Below are 24,667 nucleotides of genomic sequence, written 5' to 3'. Positions count from 1 at the left end.
CCAGGGGTGACGGTTTCGGGCTGATCCTGGGGGAGCACTTACAGGGTGTCATTTGAAAGCTTTCGGTCCCCAGATGCCACAGTCCAAAAAGCAGCATAATTCGTTACTAGGGACCGGAGATACAGTCCATTGAAGTTATGGGGGTAGGGGTGTCCAAAAACCCCGGTTTCCAAAGGAGCTCCCCTCCTGTAATCCCCCCACCTCTTGTCCACCCTAGGGGCTACCAATCCCCAAAACAGTGGAGCTCTGGGACAAAGGGCTGCTGGAGTGACCAGGGGTAAAGTTAGTGGGTGTCCTGCTGTTTTGTGGCCGACCGGGAGTTCCAGGTGCCCAGCCAGCCTAGGAGGGTTTTTCCTGGTCTTCGATCAGTTCTTCCATGACCAAGTCTAATGTAACAGGGAGTGAGCCATGTAGTAGGGGGTGGGGGGCAGCCTTGTCTGTCTGGTATCCATGACATCTCCCCCCCCCCTCCAGTTCAGCATTCCCAGCTAGACCCTTAATGAGTCGGCCTGGGGCTGTCTGACGGTGGCCCTCCACTTCTCATTTGCTGGGAGAGGTTATCCCATCTCTCCTGGGCTTGGGGCATCCTGGGGGGTTCCTGCTGGCATTTATCCCCTGCACCCTGGGCACAGGGATAGTCACAAGATGCAAAGTCCCAAACAAGTTTGCAAAGGCCGGCTCCCAAGCTTACAAGTTCTAGCGTCTTTATGTTCCATAGCCACACTGCCTCCCTCTGTGACACTCTGTTGAGTACCAGCTGACCCACCCACAATCATAGCCAGTGCCGTATAACACAGTTTCCTGGCTGTATTCCTACCCCAGATTGGAGGGTGAGGTTGCTCCTTGGAGGGGCAGACAAGACTCAGGCGCCCAAACGTTTGGCACCAACTGCATGAGCTGTTATCCACCTTGCCCAATGCAATGCCTGCTCCCAGTGAGAAATCCTCCTGGGCGGAAAAAGGGTAGAGATCATGCCCAGCTACTGGGGAAAGAGACGGACTGTCTCTCCTCCTGGGAAGGGGATCTGCCACTGGGGAAGGAGGCCAACTACCTCCGCTCCCTGAGAAACTGTGTTGCCGCTGGGGAGGGAGACCGGCTGTCTCTGATCCCTGCAAGGGGTTCTGCTGCTAGGTAGAGAGAACAACTGTCTCCTCTCCAAGAAAGGGATTCTGCCACTGGGGAGAGAGGCCGCCTGTCTCCTCTCCCTGCAAAGGGTTCTGTTGCTGGGGAGACATATTGATATCTGTGTCTCCCTGCAAGGGGTTCTGTGTAAGGGGAGGGAGGACAACTACCTCCTCTCCCATGGGATAGCTCTGCCGCTGGGGAGAGAGACTGACAGTGTCCTCTCCCAGGAAGGGGTTCTGTGTAAGGGGAGGGAGGACAACCACCTCCGCTCCCAGGGGATGGCTCTGCCACTCCCAGCTCCTGGCTCCACCACTTGGGAGAGAGACCGACTGTCTCCTCTCCCAGGAAGGGGTTATGCGTAAGGGGAGGGAGGATGACTACCTCCGCTGCCAGGGGATGACTCTGCCACTCGGGAGAGAGACGACTGTCTCTTCTCTCTGCTCCTGGCTCTGCCGCTGGGGAGAGAAACTGACTGTCTCCTCTCCCAGGAAGGGGTTCTGCTAACAGGAAGGGAAGACAACTACCTCCACTCCCAGGGGATTGTTCTGCCCCTGGGGAGAGAGACTGACTGTCTCCTCTTCCTGCTCCTGGCTCTGCTGCTGAAGAGAAAGACCGACTTTCTCCTCTCCCGGGAAGGGGTTCTGTAGGTGGGGAGAGAGGTTGGTGACCTCTGCTCCCTGGTTTCCTGGAACTGTTGCAGGTGCTGGGCAGAGGCCGGCTGCTCTCTGCCCTCTTGCCAGTGCTTCTGCTGGGGTGGCTCCCTGGTCCAAGACCATAAGCTTGGAGCCAGACTGCTGATCGGGATCCAGCAGCCCTGGGTCCCTTTTTCTTTGTTTCCACTCCTCCACGGTCGAGCTCCATGAATCCCAGAGGGCTGCACCCCAGATTGGTATAGCCTCGGCACGCTGATTAACGAGATCTAGCAGCCTCTTGTATTCCTCGACCAGTGCCTCTTCCTAGTCACTTATAAAATCCATATTGTCTAGTAGCCAGGATTCCTCCAAGAGATCCAGCAGTTCCTCTTGGAGCCCAGAGATATCTTCCAGACCCTGGTCCATGTCGCTCCCAAAGTGTGGGTCCTCTGTCCTTTTTGTAAATAGTAATCCAGGGCCGCCAAAGCCTTCTGTGGTGGAGCCATCCTCCAGCCATGGCTGTGCTTGCATAGCTAGCCATCAGAGGGCCCGGTAGCCATCCTCCATTCACATCTCTTGAAGAACCAGTCTATTTAGAACAGATAGCCATTCCTTCTTTGGCTGTTTTCACAGGAAAGGCACTCTCAAGGTCCGCCGAACCCAGAACCTTGTGTCATTTGTAGGGAGGACCTTTCCATTGTCCTGCTCCTGTTTAAGAGCCTCCCACCAGAGGTCCCAGTGGTTCAGGTCCCTCTGTTCTAGCTCGTCCTGTAGGTAAATAGGACCGTCCAGCTGGACCAGTGCCTCCTGTACTGCTCATCTTGATAAGACACTGGACAATCCCACAATTTTCCCGCCATTCCCGCTCCTCCAGACAGACCGTTTCAGGGTGATCCGGCACTTCTAGGGTCATTTGAAAGCTCTCGGTCCCCAGATGCCACAGTCCAAAAAGCAGCGTAATTTGTTACTAGTGACCGGAGATACAGTCCGTTGAAGTTATGGGGGTAGGGGTGTCCAAAAACCCTGTTTCCCAAAGGAGCTCCCCTCCTGTAATACCCCACCTCTTGTCCTCCCTAGGGGCTCTATATCTATGTACTTTAAAAAACAAATGTGTGTTTTTTTAAATGATTTCATGCAGAATATTGGTCCACTAAGATACTCAGTCCACTGATCAAGAGGCACAATTAAATAATCTAAATTATTGGGATTACATGATTTTGCTTGCCAATGAGATAATTACATTTGAAAACATGCTAAATGAAATAATTTGTCTATAAATATTATTTCTGTGTCCTATAGGTCAATATGGTTCTGTTGTTTTGTCCTATTCTCTTATTGCTAGACAATGAGCACTACTTAGTCTTCATTTACTACAAGATTATTGTGAAAGTATTATACTATTCTATAAAGTATGGTCTATATATCATTTGGAAAACTCAGTGAAAGAAACATTTTCTTACTTATTTTATCCATTTACATTTATTTTTAGAGCTTGCTAACTAAGGGGTAGATTTATTAATGGTCGAGTGGACATGATTCACGGTAGACTTTATTAAACATTTTTTGCTGCACTGTGTTCGAATTTGGCCTAAACTAAAGGAGCAACCCTATGAAGGACAGTGATCAGAAAAGTATAAGGTGCAGCTCAACTCATACTTTCTTCCCTTGCTTTTGATGTCTCACAAAGTTCCCCTGGTCCCTGTAATAGCTCCACCCATGCTGCTGCCTGATAGGAGATCCAGGCACCCATAGCTGTCAAATAAGTTTTGGGGTGAGGAATATATGTGTTTTGTGGTCTGCTTCCACAGCTGGTTATACTATTTAGGATGCCATTAGTGTTTTCTACCTTAACCTAAATATATACAAAATGTGGACCTGTTGCTCAGTATGCCTAAAGGGATATGGCTGCACCTCACTGACGAGGCCCACACTAGGTCAAAACATACGTCTGGGATTTTGCCTATTCTCTCGTTCAGAGAGGGATTGCCTGGTATTTCGGGACTGGACCGTACTATAAAGTCAGGATCAGACTGATATACTACAAGAAAGTTCTTCTCTGTGAAAGGCACGTGTTGAGCAAAAAGAGGCAGGTCCTGGGGAGGTAACTAGCATTAGAACAAGGAATTATGCTATTGTTCATTCCCAGGTTGAGCACTTCTGTCTCTTTTATATTAACCTAAATATAACCTGTTCTCTAGTTTTTTTATTTCTATTAAGGAATAACTGCAATGCCCGAGGACAATAAATATAACTGAAATGCTTGCAAAAAGAAATGCTAACTTCAGCACCTTAAATTCTAACCTTATCATGCTAATTTATTGTTGCTTGACCCCTCATGCCATGAATTAATATCCTTGTTCACAGAACTGCATCACTATGTCTGGCAATACTCTGAAGACCTCACATGTGTGTGTGTAAATGCAGACCTCCCAACCCGCGGCAAAAGTGTGATATGTGGTGGGCAGGAGCAGGGATGGGGCTTAAAAAAATCATAAGACCAAAATAATATAAATAAAATAAAGTCATATATTTTAATACTCTTAGGCAGCAAATCAAACAATAGCTCAAATCACTGGTATAGCTATGTGAGCTCTGTATTTAATTAGTCTTTGCAGAGACAGTGCAAAATATTTTTTATCTTAATTGGACATTAAATAATAGATTCTTTAAAACTGCTCTCTGCATTCCCCATTAATATTCTAGTTTCTGGCCTTTAACGTCAGTAAAAATGCACAGTAACACAAGCTACACATATACATGTACACACACTCAAATACACAGAAACACACACTACATAGCATACATTATACATACAGATACACACAAACACTACATAACATACACTTACACATGCAGACACACACACACTACATAGCATGCACTTATACAGGCAGATACACACACAGCATACACTTAAACATGCATATACACACACAGCATACACTAAAACATGCAGATACACAGACACTACATAGTATACATAAAAAGAGAGAAGCGCTCAACCTGGGAACGAACAATAGCATAATAGCTTGCTCTATGGCTAGTTACCACCCAAGAAGCAGCCTCTTTTTGCTCAACGTGTGCCTTTCACAGAGAAGAACTTTCAGTCTGATCCTGACATCACAGTACAGTCCAGCCCCGAAATGCCAGGCAATCATATATGCATATATACAAAATAAAATCATAATAACAAATGCAAACAAAATATCTCTTGTTAAAAAACTGAAATATTGACCCAAATTTTTGTCATCAGAAAAAAATCAAAATGCAAACATTAAACTTAAATAATCACACAAAATAAAATTAAACATATTTCAAATACAGACAAAAACAAACTGGAGGGAAAAAAAAACCCTAAATAATCCAATCCTTCCACTTCTTTGTCTTCCAGATGCCTTCAGAATCTAATTCCCCATATCGCCTCCTATCAAAAGAAAAATACAAAAATAATTTCCCACGGATCATACCCACACAATTACCTACAGTAACTACCTCTTTCTTAAAAATCAAAATATTACGCACATCCCACAACACCTCCTTCACACAACATGCCAACAACCATATCAATCTTGCTTTCTCCTTTTCCGCACCACTTCCACACAAACCATACATCATCATATTAAAAGTAAAAAACTGCACTCCAGTCAAACCCTTAATCATCCTTTTCAAACTTCTCCAAACATCCCTAGCATACTCACAATTCCAAAACAAATGAATAACACTCTCGCTTTGAAAACAACCATCTCTAGGACACACTTCTGAAGCCACTAAACGACGCATTCTCTGAAAATCCCTTGTTGGCAAACACTTATGCACACTCATCCAACTAATATCTTTCTGCCTATTCATCAAATACTTATTACACACATTTTTTCTATTCCAACACACATTCATTTTCATTCAAACCCCCAATCAACTCAAGACCTTGCTTCTTCTCCAACATTTTCAACACCATTCTGTTTGCACACCACATCTCCCTACTAACATTCTCCAAACCATATTTTTTAATCCAACATTCCACCCTTACAAAAAACCACGGAACAGCAAAACATACCGGTTTCTTTCTATCAATCTCAAATAAACCATATCGTCTTAAAATATTTCCACAAGCATACTTTACCATACAACCAGCCATGCTATCCTTACCACTCAGAACCACACACCTACTAACATATTTCACAGCCAAAAATCTCTCCACATTTGGAAAACCCTTACCACCAACATTCTTACTCTTAACAACAACATCTCTTTTCAAACGCTCCATATCAGAACTCCAGAAAAAAGAAAACAACACTCTCAAAATTCTCCCAAAAATCCTCTCTGGTGGTGGAAAAACTAACGCCAAATATAACATAATAGGGATCAAAACCGATTTAATAACTAACATTTTTCCTTCCAAAGATAAAGTCCTTAAAGACCAAAACTGAAGTTTTCTACTCACTTTATCAAAAACATTCTCCCAACTTTCCAAGCCTTTCAAATCCACATCAAATTTCACACCCAACACCTCAATTGCACCTTCAGTCACAGGCCATCCACAGGAATCAATCTCCCTATCATTACCAAAAACTTTAACTTTACACTTATTCCAATTAACTCTGAAACCACTTGCCATAGAAAAACATTCAACTAAAGTTTTCACCCTCCTCAAACCAGCCTGAGTCTCACATACCACACTCACATCATCCATATACCCAATCACTTTTAAACACCTTCCATTACTACCAGGAACACTCACACCTCTAACTAATTTATCCTTCCTCAAACTAGTTAATAATGGCTCAATGACACATACAAATAACACAGGAGACAAAGGACATCCTTGACGCACTCCAGATTTAACACAAAATTCCTCAGTCAAAAAAACATTAACCTGGACTTGACTCACAATATCACTATACAAACATTTAAACCATCCAATAATCTTACCAGAAAAACCTAAACGTTCTAAAACATGAAACATAAAATCATGCACTACCCTATCATACTCTTTTTCAAAATCCACAATAGCAACAGCAACAGACCTCATCCTCTCCCTCACATACCACAGTACATCACGTAGTAACAACAAACTTTCAGAAATCTGATGCCCAGGAAAAGCACACACTTGCTCTTCACCCACAACCTTACCAATCACTCCACACATTCTATTTGCCAACACCTTTGCAATAACTTTATAGTCAACATTCAACAACGTAATCGGCCTCCAATTCCTCAAATCTCTCTTATCACCCTTTTTAAATAACAAAACAATCAAACCTTTCCTCATTGAAACAGGCAAAACATTCATTCTAAAAACAAACTTACAAACATCCAACATATCAACCCCAATCAAATTCCAAAAACAAGTATAAAATTCAACAGGCAAACCATCACAACCAGGTACCTTCCCATTCTTAAAACTCCTAACAACCTCTGCAATCTCATCCAAACTTAGATCCCTTTCTAACAAATCATTATCATATTTTTCCAACTTAACCTCAATGTTTTCCAACAACTCATTTTACAATAAAACATCTCTTGTTTTTTCTTTATACAACTCACTGTAAAACTCATGAACTTCACGCAAAACACCATCCGTACCATTAACTTCACACTCAACCTTATCAAAAACACTAACAAAACCAGTCTTTCCTTCAAAAGCTTTCTTAAAAAAATATTTACTACAAGACTCATCCTTTTCCATTTTCTCCAATCTTGCAATAAAAACAATTTTCTTTCCTTTTTCATGCATGCACTTTTTAATTATCTTTCTTGCTTCAGCAATTTCCTCATGCACATCAATACCACAATTTCTCAATTCATACAAATACAACAACCTCAGATACCATTTATCATACAACTCCCTTTCCATTCTAGCTTTCTCACAGCCTTTCTTAATAAAAAACCTCTTTATTTCCACCTTCAACCATTCCCACCACATAAGCACATTACTAAAATCACATTTTCTTTCACGCCACCTTTCATACATCCAAACAAACTGACGCTTAAAATTCTCATCTTCTAACAAATCCACATTCAGTTTCCAAACACCCTTACCATACTTGATCTTCAAATCACAAATCACCTTACACATCAAAAGGGCATGATCCGTAAAGGGCATCCGCTTTAAAGAAAAATCATCAACACATAAAAATTTAGATAAAAAACAAAAATCAATTCAAGATTTTATCCCACCACTATCACTAAAGAAAGTACAACCCTCCCCTGAAAAAGAAACAGACCCAAAGGCATCCTTAAAACCGAAAGATTTAAGCAAATCAAGTAAAAACTTCCATGAGCTATCCACCCTACAATCACTCCCACCCTCTCTGTCCCCATTCTTAATAATACAATTAAAATCCCCAACCAAAAAAGTTGGCTCTCGACCTGGCAGAAAAAACTTTAATGTTTCAAAATTAAGCAAACGTTCTACCCTATTTGGAGAAGCATATACATTAAACAAACGAAAAAAACAGTCCCACAAAAACTAAAACTAACCAAAAGTACCCGACCTGGGACAATATGAACTACATTAAGGATAGAAAAACTAAACCCCTTAAACAAAACTCCTACCCCCCATTCCTATCAGAAGAACAAGACCATACTTTAGGACCATATTCCCAGTCAGCACATTTAGGATGTTCAGAGAGACCACATTCCTGCAAACAAAAAATATTAGCAGAACATACAGATAATAATTTAAAAATTGCAGCTCTCCTTGCTATAGTTGTCATACACCTGACATTAAGGGAAGAAATGGTCAGAAACATCACAAAAATAAATTAAAGAAAAACAAAAAAAGAAATAACATCAGGACTTCTTCTTTCCTTTCTTTTTCTTAGGACTCAAAGGAGATTCTTTAAATCTGCCTCTGTGACGTTCCGACCTCCTAGGCTCCCCCTTGCCAGCCTCATAACCAGTAACTTCAGCAAGTTGGTTCACATCTCTTTTATCTAGATAACCAACAGAAGAGGCAACAGAAAAGTCACCTATACACTGGCTTGAGTCAGAAGGAACGTCTTTAGTAGAGACAGAAGGAAACTCTGAAATTAAAGAGTCAGCATCACTTGTAGTATCTGGATCTGCACCCTTAACTATTGGAAGATTCAAATCAGGACTTTCCCATCCATCAGAATCCACATCTATTTTTCGCTTGAAGGCAGATTTTTTCCCTTCAGTGTCCATATCCTCCTCAGAACTAGAGGACACAAAAGCAGACCAATCAATGTTCTCCCCTTCACCAAGAACAGCATCAGGAGCAGCATCACAAGATGACTCAGTGAAGGAAAAATTCTCTGTTCCAGGAACAGCAACAGTATCATCCACAGAATTGGGCAACAGGGCTTCAAGAACATGTGAAGCAGCTATCACATTAGATGTAGCAAGATCCACCTCCTGAAGATGAGATTGGGCTTCCTCTACCTTCTCAACCACAGGAACCACCACAGGAACATCAGACACCTCTCCGACAGGGACCCCAACTGCAGATTTCTTACACAAAAGAGGTAATATAGAGTTCTATGCCTCATCAGAGACCTCCTCCTCATTCACAGATGGCTCAACTGTAACTGAAGATGTTTTTTTTGCAACATCAGCATAGGAAGGCTTCACTCTATCAAGCCCCTGAAAGATCATCAAAGGACACATCCTGCACAGATGACTTGAAGAACCACACAGGTCACAGGTCCGGTGTTTACTACAGTGGGCAACAAGATGATCCTCCTCACCGCAATTTCGACATCTGGCACCTGGGCAATTTTCAGCAATGTGACCAAACAGGTTGCAACTACGGCAAAAAAGAGGCATGTCATCATAGTATAGGAAACCTCTATTTCCACCAATGGCGAAAGTCTGTGGAGGGTGTTTCTTTCCACCAATACCTAATTCATCTGGCACAAACCTCACCCAGAACCTGCGCTTTCCATTGAAAGTCCCAAACTGATTCTTCAGCTTGCTACCTCCTTGAACATCATCAAAGTAGCGACAAAGAAACAGACGAATTTCCACATCAGTGACCCAAGGGTTGTACATATGTACTGTCACCGGGATTCTTCTCTCCCTCTGCACATAGGCAACAAATTTCATGCCAACCAACTCTGGAGCAGCAGCCATATCAATAGTCCGTTGATAGCAGGTCTGTAAATAATGCTCATCGGTGAAAGCCACATCAAAAATCCCTCTTGAAGGGAATGACTGAACACAATGCAAACTTGCTCTTGGCATCTTCAAAACACCCTCCAAAACCACCTGCTGGACATGAGCCAAACCAATCTTCTCTCGAAAGTCCTCAGAAACCAACACCCAAAGTGTATGGGGAACATTTGGCACATTGGTAGCCATATTTGCCCTATTGCCTCTTTAGGCTGGATTTCAGAGCGCCCCCCCAAAAGCAGCATGTGGCTGAAGTCCAGGGACGATGCCACAAGGCCAAGGGGACGGCCCTACTACCCAGTTGCTCTACGCCTAAGGAGTAGCCACCCCCCAATAGCAGCAGGAGCCCAAACCCCAAAGGGAAAGGACCCCAGGCCGAAGGAGCAGGTCTCCAGGCAGCAAACCAAGACCAAGCACAGAAAACTGCACTTGATCCAAGCCAAAGGCCCGAGAAGCAACCTCAGCTGATCATTTCGGCTTATTGTGGGCCTCATCAGTGAGGTGCAGCCATATCCCTCTAGGCACACTGAGCAACGGGTCCACGTCTGGATTCCCGCATCACACTTAGGGAGACTTCCCAAAATGTCATAATTTGCATAAATAAAAAGAGAGAAGCGCTCAACCTGGGAACGAACAATAGCAAAATAGCTTGCTCTATGGCTAGTTACCACCCAAGAAGCAGCCTCTTTTTGCTCAACGTGTGCCTTTCACAGAGAAGAACTTTCCTGAATAGGCGAAACGTACGTCTGGGGTTTTGCTGTTTCTCTCGTTCAGAGAAGAATTGCCTGGTATTTCGGGGCTGGACTGTACTGTGAAGTCAGGATCAGACTGATATGCTTCAGGAAAGTTTTTCTCTGTGAAAGGCACATGTTGAGCAAAAAGAGGCTGCTTCTTGGGTGGTAACTAGCCATAGAACAAGCTATTATGCTATTGTTCGTTTCCAGGTTGAGCGCTTCTCTCTTTTTATTTATGCAAATTATGACATTTTGGGAAGTCTCCCTAAGTGTGATGCGGGAATCCAGACGTGGACCCGTTGCTCAGTGTGCCTAGAGGGATATGGCTGCACCTCACTGACGAGGCCCACAATAGGCCGAAACGTACGTCTGGGGTTTTGCTGTTTCTCTCGTTCAGAGAAGAATTGCCTGGCATTTCGGGGCTGGACTGTACTGTGAAGTCAGGATCAGACTGATATGCTTCAGGAAAGTTTTTCTCTGTGAAAGGCACATGTTGAGCAAAAAGAGGCTGCTTCTTGGGTGGTAACTAGGCATAGAACAAGCTATTATGCTATTGTTCGTTTCCAGGCTGAGCACTTGTCTCTTTTTATTTATGCAAATTATGACATTTTGGGAAGTCTCCCTAAGTGTGATGCGGGAATCCAGACGTGGACCCGTTGCTCAGTGTGCCTAGAGGGATATGGCTGCACCTCACTGACGAGGCCCACAATAGGCCGAAACGTACGTCTGGGGTTTTGCTGTTTCTCTCGTTCAGAGAAGAATTGCCTGGTATTTCGGGGCTGGACTGTACTGTGAAGTCAGGATCAGACTGATATGCTTCAGGAAAGTTTTTCTCTGTGAAAGGCACATGTTGAGCAAAAAGAGGCTGCTTCTTGGGTGGTAACTAGCCATAGAACAAGCTATTATGCTATTGTTCGTTTCCAGGTTGAGCGCTTCTCTCTTTTTATTTACTATATAGTATACACTTATACATGTAGATACACACACACACTACATACCTTACATTTATGCATGCAGCTACATACACAAACACTTGATATTATACACTTATACATGCAGATACACACACACACACACTACAAAGCTTACAATTATACATGCAGATACACACACACACTACATAGCTTGCACCAGTGGCGTATTTCGGTTTTGTGCTGCCTTAGGCACTCTAAATTCTGCTGCCCCCCTAACCCCATCCACCCCCAAGGTTTTATGCCTTTTTTTACCATAATATTTTTTTAGCAGGGAGTAATGTGGATTTTATTATGGCATTTACAAATTAAATGTTCTTGCAAAACACTTGCATACAGACAATCACACACAGTTATACATATGCACAGACCTATTGTCAGGGTTTTTTCCCTGTTGTTTGCCATGTGCGAGTTCCTGTGTTTTACCTGGCTGCCTGACGTCCTTCCTGGTTCCTGATCCCTGGCTTGTTCCTGACTCTGCTGTTTTCCTTGTTCCTGATTCCGGCTCGTCTGACTATTCACTTTGGCTCCTGACTCGGCTCGTCTGACTACCAGCTCTGGTTTTGACTCCTGGCTTGTTATTTGACTTGTGGACTTTTTATTATTTTTTGCTATGAATAAAGGTGTGATTATGTTTGCACTTCTCATCTCAGTCTGATTCCTGGCACCCTGACATTACGCAAAGGCCATGAATCCTGATGGTGCTAATAAACCACCTTTACCTGCCATCATTTCCAGGATTGATGAACAGGATCACTGCTTGGATCAATTTGCACTAGCCCTGCAAACCCTGCTGACTCGCACTGCACATTTGGACCAAAGTGTCCCGCAAGTTATGGCTGCTCCTGTTTCCGCTGCTGCACCTATGCCTACCAGGAGGATGTCCGGTTCTGCACCTCTACCTCAGTGATATTGTAAGGATTCCAGTCCTGCTTTTACTTTTTGCCTCAACTTACCTTCTTCACCTGTACTTAAGGCATCACCCCGCCCCAAACAAGTGCTTAGTTGTTGAGTATTGTTTGCTGAAACCAGTGCTCCCTTTCTTATAAGCTATATACTTATCAAAAGAAGTTTTACTTCTACTACTTTAACATTTGGATTTACAAATACCAGCTGCAGTTTGGTCACAAAGGGATTAATAACAACTAGTCTCATTCATCCTGAAGATTGCTATTCCAAGAAGTATTAAGTTATTCAACTCCTCACCTCTACAGGAATTGCTATCTAATTTCCAACAGGAGGATTCTACCAACTACTACTACGGTATTAGTATCAAATCTAATTTACCTTGGATGCCTTAGGTAACGGCTAATTACAAATTTCATGTTTCCTTTTTGAACTTTTGTAAACTGACTTTGTCTCTCAGAAATTACTTTGATTGCAACGAATGTTTTATTTAATTCTATGAACTTCCTTTGAATACATTCTCATACCGGACAGTAACGGACTTTATGTGACGTCACACAGCCTCATACATCTCAGCGTGCCATACAGCTCCTTACAACTCAGCGTGTCTCACAGCTCCATTTACAATCACTAGTCTGTGTTCAGTTTTCCACGCTGCAAGCCTTACTCTGTGTGCTGTGTCTCGCAGCAGGTCACGCCCCTGTCAGCAGCTGCAGTCTGTGTGTCTCACATCTCTCATGCCTCAGTGATTATTATAATGAACACTATCTCTCACATTTGGGTTTGAGCACAATTATTGTCAAAAGTTGTTATTAATAATAATACTTATTTTCAGCCTCTAAATATTTATATGGTATAACGATATAATATAACCATATAAAGACTTACTGCCATTACTTATAAAAATCACTCTGAATAAAACAGTCTATGCTGATATAATAGCCTGTACTTCAGTTGTGAAACAAATATAATTTATTTAGACTCTGCAGTTGTGATTCAAATAACCAAGGAACCTGATATAACAACTAAGCCATAAAATATGGATCCAGCAGAGCTTCCTCAAATTGTTTATAATTTAACACAAAGAGTTGACCAACTTAGTCAAGCCTTTAGAGAGTTACAATTAGAAAATGAAACTTTAAGAAAAGTAATAAAAGACACTGTCTCTATTAAACAGAGCCTTCCTGACAATCTGTCAGAACCATTTATTGCACCTCCAGATTTTTTCAATGGAGATAGGAATTTATACCGTCAATTTAAAAATGCTTGTCTGCTTAATTTCACCCTTAAACCTAAAACATACCCAAATGATAGGGTTAAAGTCCTTACAATGATAAGCTATTTAAGAGGTGAACCTCGCATTTGGGCAGACACTCTCTTTGAGACAAATAATGCTGTTCTTTCATCTTTTTCATCTTTTCTGGATATCATGGATGAATTATACTATGATTCTAACCTACAGTATACTTCTGAGAAAAAGATGAGGAACTTAAAACAAGGTAACAAACCTGTTGAATGTTACATAACAGAATTCAAGCAATATTCTATTGACTCTCAGTGGAACGCCATTGCTTTAAAAAACCAGTTCAGGCTTGGACTCTCTGACGCAGTAAAAGATGAATTAGCCCGAACTGAGTTACCTGAAACATTGGAAGGCCTTATGAAGCTCAGCAGGCAAATTGATAGGAGATTACGTGAAAGAAGATTTGAACGTCAATACCCTGAAATTGTTTATAAGAAGGATAAGGTTCTAAACCATCCCACTTCTAACAGTCCTCATACTGGTTCAACTGGTGCTGAAGCAATGGATATAAGTTTTTTTAGAGGACCTCTAACTCCTGAAGAACGTATCAGAAGGAAGACTAGAGGCCTCTGCATGTATTGCGCATCCTCATCTCATACTTTAAAGGATTGCCCATCTTTGCCACAGAACAAGAAGAGTAAGTACCATACCAATCTTTCTCTCCAGTCAAAGCATAACAACCCTCTTCATTGTTCTTTACTTCTTTCTCTACAGTGGGCAAATAAACAACTGACCATTCCAGCCATCTTGGATACAGGAGCACAAGGAAACTACATTGACAGTTCTCTGGTTTCTAAAAATAAAATACCATTGATAAAAAAGTTGTCTCCTATTTTCCTTCGTGTGGTTGATGGCTCTGAGATATCATCAGGGCCAATTACACATCACACCATCCCGCTCTCTGTCACTACATTAAAAACACATCATGAACATCTCACTTTTGATGTAATCACTTCTCCATTATTCCCAATAGTACTTGGGCTAGCTTGGTTACAGCTACACGAACCTGATATTAATTGGAAATCCTTAAAAGTTCAACTAAATTCTGATTTCTGTCAACAGACTTGCCATAGAATTTCTTTTCACAGTTTATCCTCCACATCAGAAACTCTGATACCAGAAATGTACAAGCAGTTCTCTGAAGTCTTCAGTAAGAAGGAAGCAGATACCCTTCCCCCACACAGAATCTACGACTGCCCTATTGAACTGAAACCTGGAACAACGCCACCTATTGGACATTTATACCCACTTTGTCAACCGGAACTGGATCATCTAAAAACTTACCTAGATGAAAATCTAAAGAAAGGGTTTATCCGTCCTTCAGTTTCTCCTGCTGGTGCAGGAATGTTCTTTGTGCGGAACAAAGACCAATCTCTTCGGCCTATCATTGACTTCAGACAATTGAACAAAATAACCATAAAAAACCGATACCCTCTCCCCCTCATTCCTGAACTCATAGAAAGACTCAGGCATGCTCAGATTTTTACTAAATTAGATTTGAGAGGGGCGTACAATTAAGTGCGTATCCGTGAGGGGGATGAGTGGCTTACCGCTTTTAGAACTAGGTATGGGTTGTTTGAATATCTAGTTATGCCTTTCGGCTTAACTAACGCACCTGCAACTTTCCAGTTCTTTATTAATGACATTTTCCATGATCTCCTTGACACATGTGTTGTTGTCTACCTAGATGACATTTTAATCTATTCCACAAATCTAGAAGAACATATCAAACATGTTAGTTGGGTTTTAGCAAGACTCCAAGTCCATCGGCTATACGCCAAATTGGAAAAATGTATTTTCCACACCAACAAAATAGAGTTCCTGGGTTACTCCATCAGCCCAAATGGGATTCAAATGCAAGATAACAAAGTGGAAGCAGTAAAATCATGGCCCACACCTTCAACACGGAAAGAACTACAAAAGTTTCTTGGTTTCAGTAACTATTACAGAAAGTTCATTCGCAATTTTTCTAAAATTGCAAAACCTCTGACTAAATTAACTAGTGCTAATTGTTCTTTCCAGTGGACTAAAGAACAGGATGATGCGTTCAACTTCCTAAAGAATTCCTTTTCATCTGCCCCCATTCTGAAATATCCTGATCCAAACCTTCAATATACCCTAGAGGTGGATTCTTCAGATTATGCTCTTGGCGCTGTCCTCTCCCAAAGACAGTCTCCTACAGAACCACTACACCCAGTTGGGTTCTATTCAAAGATTATGACTCCAGCAGAGATCAATTATTCCATTGGGGACAAGGAACTTCTAGCCATTAAAAGAGCCTTCGAATTCTGGAGACATCTCCTTGAAGGTACCTCCCTACCTATAGTGATTTATACGGATCACCGGAATTTGGAATATCTACAAAATAATAAAACTTTATCTGGACGTCAAGTGAGATGGAGTCTCTACTTTAGTCGTTTCAATTTCCAAATCATGTACAGGCCGGGTTCAAAAAATGGGAAGGCAGATGCACTCTCTCGACGAGATCCAAGACCTATACAGGAAGACTCTCCTACTAGCATTCTTCCCCCTACTCGATTCCTTGCTATCCTATCTCAACAGGATAAGGAATATCAATCTGATCTTTCTTCAGAAGACCAAACCCTACTAGATAGACTAACCCTCCAGGATGGTTTTTACTTCCATGGTTCTAAACTTTATATTCCAGAACGTTTCAGACAGAAAATAATCAAAGATCATCATGACCCTCCACTAATTGGTCATCCAGGAATCAAACGTACACATGAGCTCATCTCCAGAAGTTACTGGTGGCCATCGATGAAAACCAGTATAAAGGAATATATACAACATTGTACAACCTGTACAGTATCAAAACCAGAAAGGAGACCTCCCTATGGCTATTTAATTCCTTTGGAAGTACCGGAATCTCCTTGGTCTCATTTGGGAATGGATTTTATAGTTGATCTACCACCTAGTTCTGGACAAACCACCATTTTAGTTGTTACCGATCATTTTACTAAAATGGCACATTTTATTCCTTTTCATAAGTTACCCACTTCCATTGAAACAGCATATTTATTTCTAAACCACATTGTACGATACCATGGGTTACCATCCATTTTAACTACTGATAGAGGAACCCAATTCACCTCACGCTTCTGGAAAGCACTCACTAAAGCACTCCAAATCGATCAAAGGTTAAGCACAGCCTTCCACCCTCAGACTAATGGCCAAACTGAGAGACTCAATCAGTGGCTTGAGCAATATCTACGATGCTATTGCTCATATCATCAAAATAAATGGACTTCCTTTCTCTCCATGGCTGAATTTGCCTATAACAATACCATTAACAGCACTACAAATTATTCTCCCTTTTTCGCCAACTATGGTTTTAATCCAAGATTCACTATCCAAACGACTTCTACACATGACTCACCATCTGTTGATGTGCTAACACAAAACATAGCTGAAAATTTCCTACATTTACGAGATAACATCAAACAAGCTCAGGCGTCTCAGAAGAAATTTTATGATTTACGTCGTAGAGCTTCTCCGAAATATTCTATAGGGGACTATGTTTGGTTATCTTCCAAAAACATTAAAATGCACTTACCAAGTAAAAAATTGGCTGGGTTGTTCCTTGGCCCATTCAAAATTCTACACATCATCAATGAAAATGCCGTCAGGCTTGATCTACCTGATTCTTTACCCATCCACCCAACTTTCCATGTATCATTATTGAAACCCTACTTGGGAGATAAACCTGATGTACCTCTTCTACCCCCTTCTCCTATTCAATTGGGCACTGATGTCTATGAAGTTTATGATCTTTTGGACTCAAGATTTTATAATGGGGAATTACAGTATCTGGTCCGATGGAAAGGGTTCGCCCCAGAGGATGATACTTGGGAACCTCATGCACACATTAATGCTCCAAAGCTTATTGCTCGTTTTCATAGAAGATATCCAAACAGACCTAAATTCCAACCCGTGGTCGGCTTGCTTGAGGGGGGGGATCTGTAAGGATTCCAGTCCTGCTTTTACTTTTTGCCTCAACTTACCTTCTTCACCTGTACTTAAGGCATCACCCCGCCCCAAACAAGTGCTTAGTTGTTGAGTATTGTTTGCTGAAACCAGTGCTCCCTTTCTTATAAGCTATATACTTATCAAAAGAAGTTTTACTTCTACTACTTTAACATTTGGATTTACAAATACCAGCTGCAGTTTGGTCACAAAGGGATTAATAACAACTAGTCTCATTCATCCTGAAGATTGCTATTCCAAGAAGTATTAAGTTATTCAACTCCTCACCTCTACAGGAATTGCTATCTAATTTCCAACAGGAGGATTCTACCAACTACTACTACGGTATTAGTATCAAATCTAATTTACCTTGGATGCCTTAGGTAACGGCTAATTACAAATTTCATGTTTCCTTTTTGAACTTTTGTAAACTGACTTTGTCTCTCAGAAATTACTTTGATTGCAACGAATGTTTTATTTAATTCTATGAACTTCCTTTGAATACATTCTCATACCGGACAGTAACGGACTTTATGTGACGTCACACAGCCTCATACATCTCAGCGTGTCTCACAGCTCCATTTACAATCACTAGTCTGTGTTCAGTTTTCCACGCTGCAAGCCTTACTCTGTGTGCTGTGTCTCGCAGCAGGTCACGCCCCTGTCAGCAGCTGCAGTCTGTGTGTCTCACATCTCTCATGCCTCAGTGATTATTATAATGAACACTATCTCTCACATTTGGGTTTGAGCACAATTATTGTCAAAAGTTGTTATTAATAATAATACTTATTTTCAGCCTCTAAATATTTATATGGTATAACGATATAATATAACCATATAAAGACTTACTGCCATTACTTATAAAAATCACTCTGAATAAAACAGTCTATGCTGATATAATAGCCTGTACTTCAGTTGTGAAACAAATATAATTTATTTAGACTCTGCAGTTGTGATTCAAATAACCAAGGAACCTGATAGATATGGAGGCGATCCTATTCAGTGCAGAGGGTTTTTGAACCAGGTGGGCATTTACTTTGAGATGTTACCTCAGGCGTTTCCCTCTGACAGAGCTAAGGTGGGATTTCTCATCTCGTTACTCTCTGACACAGCTCTTGCCTGGGCTAATCCCTTGTGGGAGACTAATAAACCTGTGATTTCAAATTACCCTGAATTTGTGGCCTCCTTTCGAAGGGTATTTGATGTTCTGGCTCGCTCCTCCTCTGCTGCTAAACTACTCATGTCCATTCAGCAAGGTACAAGACCTGTTGCTCAGTATGCTATTGAGTTCCGTACGCTTGCCGCAGTGGTAGGTTGGAACAATGAAGCCCTTGTTGCCGCCTTCTTTCATGGGCTCTCTGATGCGATTAAAGACGAAGTTGCTGCCAGAGATTTACCAGAGGATCTCGAGGCATTGGTGTATTTTTTTATCCTAATTGACATCAGACTCAGAGAGAGGCCCTCTTTCAAGGAGCGCTTGTGGAAGCCTCCTGTTCCGTTGTCTCCTACGTGTTCGTTCCCACCCATGCCTCCCTCTCCTCCCATGCCTCCTGGTCCCAAGTCACCAGGTACTGCTGAGCCAATGCAGTTGGGATTCACGTGTCTCTCTGTGGTGGAGAGGGCCTTTAGCAGGAGGGAGGGGCTCTGCCTCTATTGTGGGTTACAGGGCCACCTTTTAAAGTCTTGTCCTACACGGCCGGGAAACGCTCACACCTCAGGTCCTGTCGGGGGCAGACCTTGGGTGGTTTATCCTCGTCCCCGGAACCGCTTAAGGAGAAACCTTTTGTCACGGTTGTCCTTTCCTGGGTGGACTCCTCCATAGTCACTCAGGCTCTTGTTGACTCCGGTGCTGCGGGCTATTTCATTGACATTGCTTTTGTATCAAAGCACTCCATTCCTGTTTTGCCTCGGTCTGTTCCACTTGCTATTGAGGCCATTGATGGCAGGCCCCTTCAGCCCGCACACGTTACTCACGAAACTGCTCCGTTATCCATGGCTGTTGGGGCTCTCCATTTTGAAACCCTCCAATTCCAGGTGATAAACTCTCCGCATTTTCCGGTTGTTCTGGGTTATCCCTGGCTCCAAAAGCACAATCCCAGTCTCGACTGGCACAGGTCTGAAATTTTGTAGTGGTCCCCACAATGTATTTCCACTTGTCTTCGGAAACCAGTTAAAGTCTTGTGCACTTCTTCGGTACCTCAATTGCCAGAGAACCGAGAGTTCCTAAACGTGTTTGACAAGGTGCGTGCCGGTACCTTGCCTCCTCACCGGTTTTACGATTGAGCCATTCCTCCTCGGGGGCCGGGTGTACCCTCTGTCTGTTGCAGAGAATTGTGCTATGGAGGAGTATGTTGCCGATGCTCTGTTGCGGGGAATCATCCGCAAATCCTGCTCGCCTGCAGGGGCTGGCTTCTTCTTTGTGAAGAAAAAGGGTGGCGAATTAAGACCATGTATCAATTATAGGGGTCTTAATCGTCTTACCATTAAGAATGCTTACCCTATGCCGCTCATTACGGAACTCTTTGACTGCCTCAAGGGAGCTGCGGTCTTTACTAAACTTGATTTGAGAGGAGCGTACAATCTCGTTAGGATTAAGGAGGGTCACGAATGAAAAACAGCATTTAACACCAGGAGCAGGCATTATGAGTATCTTGTAATGCCCTTTGGCCTATGTAATGCTCCTGCTGTTTTTCCGGAATTTATTAATGATGTCCTACGAGATATGTTGCAACAGTGTGTTGTGGTGTACTTAGACGACATCCTCATACACTCACCCACACTTGAGGCTCATAGTTCTGATGTTACACAAGTTCTTCAGAGACTTCATGAGAATGGCCTGTTTTGTAAACTTGAGAAATGTGAGTTCCATCAGACTCAAGTAACCTTCCTAGGTTATGTTATCTCTGTTGTAGGGTTCTCCATTGGATCCTGACAAGTTATCTGCAGTTCTGCAGTGGCCTCGCCCAGTTGGTCTTCAGTCTTTTCAACGTTTTTTGGGGTTCGCCAATTACTATAGAAAGTTTATTAAAAACTTTTCTTCCTTGGTCAAACCTATCACAGACATGACCCGTAAAGAGAATGATCCACTCCATATGTCACCTACTGCCATTAAGGCCTTTGATAGTCTTAAGACTGCCTTTGCTGCTGCTCCAGTTCTGGCTCATCCTAACCCTGTCCTGCCTTTCATTCTTGAGGTCAATGTGTCTGAGACTGGAGTAGGTGCCCTCTTGTCTCAGCGTCCTATGCCTGACAGTTCCTTGCATCCGTGTAGTTTCTTTTCTAAGAAATTGTCTCCAGCGGAGTGCAATTATGAAATTGGCGACAGGGAATTACTGGCCATAATTTTGGCACTCAAGGAATGGAGGCATCTTCTCGAGGGTACTAGTGTGCCAGTGCTTATTCTCACTGACCACAAGAATTTAACTTATCTATCTGAAGCAAAACGTTTGTCACCCCGACAGGCCAGATGGGCGCTATTTTTGTCTCGGTTTAATTATGTTGTTTCCTACCTGCCTGAGTAAGAATGTTAAGGCTGATGCCCTCTCTCGACAATTTTCGCCTCTATCCAAGGAGGAGTCTGTACCTACTCCTGTTATACCTCCTGACCCTATTTTGGCTACCATACGTACTAATTTGACTTCTCCCTTGGGGAGGAGATCCTGGCTGCACAAACCAATGCATCTCCTGAGAAACCTAGTGGTAAGTGTTTTGTTCCTGAGAATCTTTGAACTAAACTTTTGCACACTTACCACTATCCTAAAGCCGCAGGTCACCCAGGCAAGAACCAAATGATTTGGTCCGTCACTCGACAATTCTGGTGGCCAGGTCTTTGTTCTGATATTGTTGCGTATGTTGCCTCCTGCTCAGTTTGTGCACAGAATAAGACTCCTCAACGTCTTCCTGTGGGTCTTCTTCAACCTATTGCTAATGGTGAGCGTACTTGGACAAATCTTTCCATGGACTTCATTGTCGAGCTCCCTGTTTCCAATGGCAATACTGTTATCCTTATGGTGGTTGACCGTTTTTCTAAAATGTCACATTGCATTCCCTTGATGAAGCTGCCTACCGCTCAGGATTTTTGCCCGGGAGGTCTTCCGTTTACATGGGTTACCCAAGGAGATAGTGTCGGACCGGGGTAGCCAGTTTGTCTCCAGATTTTGGTGTTCCTTTTGTGCTCAAATGGGGATCCAGCTTTCCTTCTCCTCGGCATATCACCCTCAATCCAATGGGGCTGCGAAACGGTCTAATCAAGCTATGGAACAGTTCCTCCGTTGCTATGTCTCAGATCACCACAATTGGTCTCAACTGTTACCTTGGGCAGAGTTTGCTCGTAATAGTGCTATTAATGCTTCCTCCAAGTTATCCCCGTTCATGGCGAATTATGGGTTTCAACCATCCTTGTTGCTTGATTCATTCATGTCTCAGAGTATTCTGGCTTTGGAGGAGCATCTCAGCTGATAGAATCCTATCAGCCAATCGGAATTCGAGGGACGCCATCTTGGATGACATCCCTTAAAGGAACCGTCATTCGTCGGGAAGTCATCGGAAGAAGAAGATGGGTCCGCGGTGGAGGTCTTCAAGATGGAGCCGGTCGTCATCGGATGAAGATAGAAGATGCCGCTTGGATCAAGATGGTTGCCGGTCCGGATCGCCTCTTCTTTCCGGATAGGATGAAGACTTTGGAGCCTCTTCTGGACCTCTTCAGCCGCCGGATTATGGATCGCCAGCCCCTGCTTGGGCTTGGATGAAGATTTTGGAGCCTGGAACGATCGGTGATACCTGGCATGGTGAAGACAAGGTAGGAAGATCTTCAGGGTCTTAGTGTTAGGTTTATTTAAGGGGGGTTTGGGTTAGATTAGGGGTATGTGGGTGGTGGGTTGCAATGTTGGGGGGGTATTGTATGTGTTCTTTGGGGCATGCCCCGCAAAGGGCCCTTTTAAGGGCTGGTAAGGTAAAAGAGCTTTGAACTTTTGTAATTTAGAATAGGGTAGGGCATTTCTTTATTTTGGGGGTCTTTGTTATTTTATTAGGGGGCTTAGAGTAGGTGTAATTCGTTTAAAATTATTGTAATTTTTTTCTAATGTTTGTAAATATTTTTTTATTTTTTGTAACTTAGTTCTTTTTTATTTTTTGTACTTTAGTTAGTTTATTTAATTGTATTTATTTGTAGGAATTTTATTTAATATATTTATTGATAGTGTAGTGTTAGGTTTAATTGTAGATAATTGTAGGTATTTTATTTAATTAATTTATTGATAGTGTAGTGTTAGGTTTAATTGTAACTTAGGTTAGGATTTATTTTACAGGTAATTTTGTAATTATTTTAACTATTTTAGCTATTAAATAGTTCTTAACTATTTAATAGCTATTGTACCTGGTTAAAATAATTACAAAGTTGCCTGTAAAATAAATATAAATCCTAAAATAGCTATAATATAACATCGCCGACACCTAACTTCAATTATTAACCCCTAATCTGACGACCGGAGCTCACCGCTATTCTAATAAATGTATTAACCCCTAAAGCTAAGTCTAACCCTAACACTAACACCCCCCTAAGTTAAATATAATTTTTATCTAACGAAATAAATTAACTCTTATTAAATAAATTATTCCTATTTAAAGCTAAATACTTACCTGTAAAATAAACCCTAATATAGCTACAATATAAATTATAATTATATTATAGCTATTTTAGGATTAATATTTATTTTACAGGTAACTTTGTAATTATTTTAACCAGGTACAATAGCTATTAAATAGTTAAGAACTATTTAATAGTTACCTAGTTAAAATAATAACAAATTTACCTGTAAAATAAATCCTAACCTAAGATATAATTAAACCTAACACTACCCTATCAATAAAATAATTAAATAAACTACCTACAATTACCTACAATTAACCTAACACTACACTATCAATACATTAATTAAATACAATTCCTACAAATAAATACAATTAAATAAACTAGCTAAAGTACAAAAAATAAAAAAGATCTAAGTTACAGAAAATAAAAAAATATTTACAAACATAATAAAAATATTACAACAATTTTAAACTAATTACACCTACTCTAAGCCCCCTAATAAAATAACAAAGCCCCCCAAAATAAAAAATTCCCTACCCTATTCTAAATTAAAAAAGTTACAAGCTCTTTTACCTTACCAGCCCTGAACAGGGCCCTTTGCGGGGCATGCCCCAAGAATTTCAGCTCTTTTGCCTGTAAAAGAATAAATACAATACCCCCCCCCCCAACATTACAACCCACCACCCACATACCCCTAATCTAACCCAAACCCCCCTTAAATAAACCTAACACTAAGCCCCTGAAGATCTTCCTACCTTGTCTTCACCATACCAGGTTCACCGATCCGTCCTGAAGAGCTCCTCCGATGTCCTGATCCAAGCCCAAGCGGGGGCTGAAGAGGTCCATGATCCGGTCAAAGTCTTCATCCAAGCGGGGCAGAAGAGGATCTTCCATCCGATTGAAGTCATCATCCAGGCGGCATCTTCGATCTTCTTCCATCCGGAGCGAAGCGGCAGGATCCTGAAGACATCCAGCGCGGAACATCCATCCGGACCGACGACTGAACGACGAATGACTGTTCCTTTAAGGGACGTCATCTAAGATGGCGTCCCTCGAATTCCGATTGGCTGATAGGATTCTATCAGCCAATCGGAATTAAGGTAGGAATTTTCTGATTGGCTGATGGAATCAGCCAATCAGAATCAAGTTCAATCCGATTGGCTGATCAAACAAATTATCAAAAATAAAAAAAAATAAACCTAATCCCTATGAAAATTAAAAAGCCCCCCCCAAAAAAAATAAAAACACCCCCTAATCTAATGCTAAACTACGAATAGTCTTTAAAAGGG

This window comes from Bombina bombina, chromosome 4 (genome assembly GCF_027579735.1).
Source record: "Bombina bombina isolate aBomBom1 chromosome 4, aBomBom1.pri, whole genome shotgun sequence".
Lineage (NCBI taxonomy): Eukaryota > Metazoa > Chordata > Amphibia > Anura > Bombinatoridae > Bombina > Bombina bombina.
Note: the sequence above shows the minus strand (reverse complement) of the source record.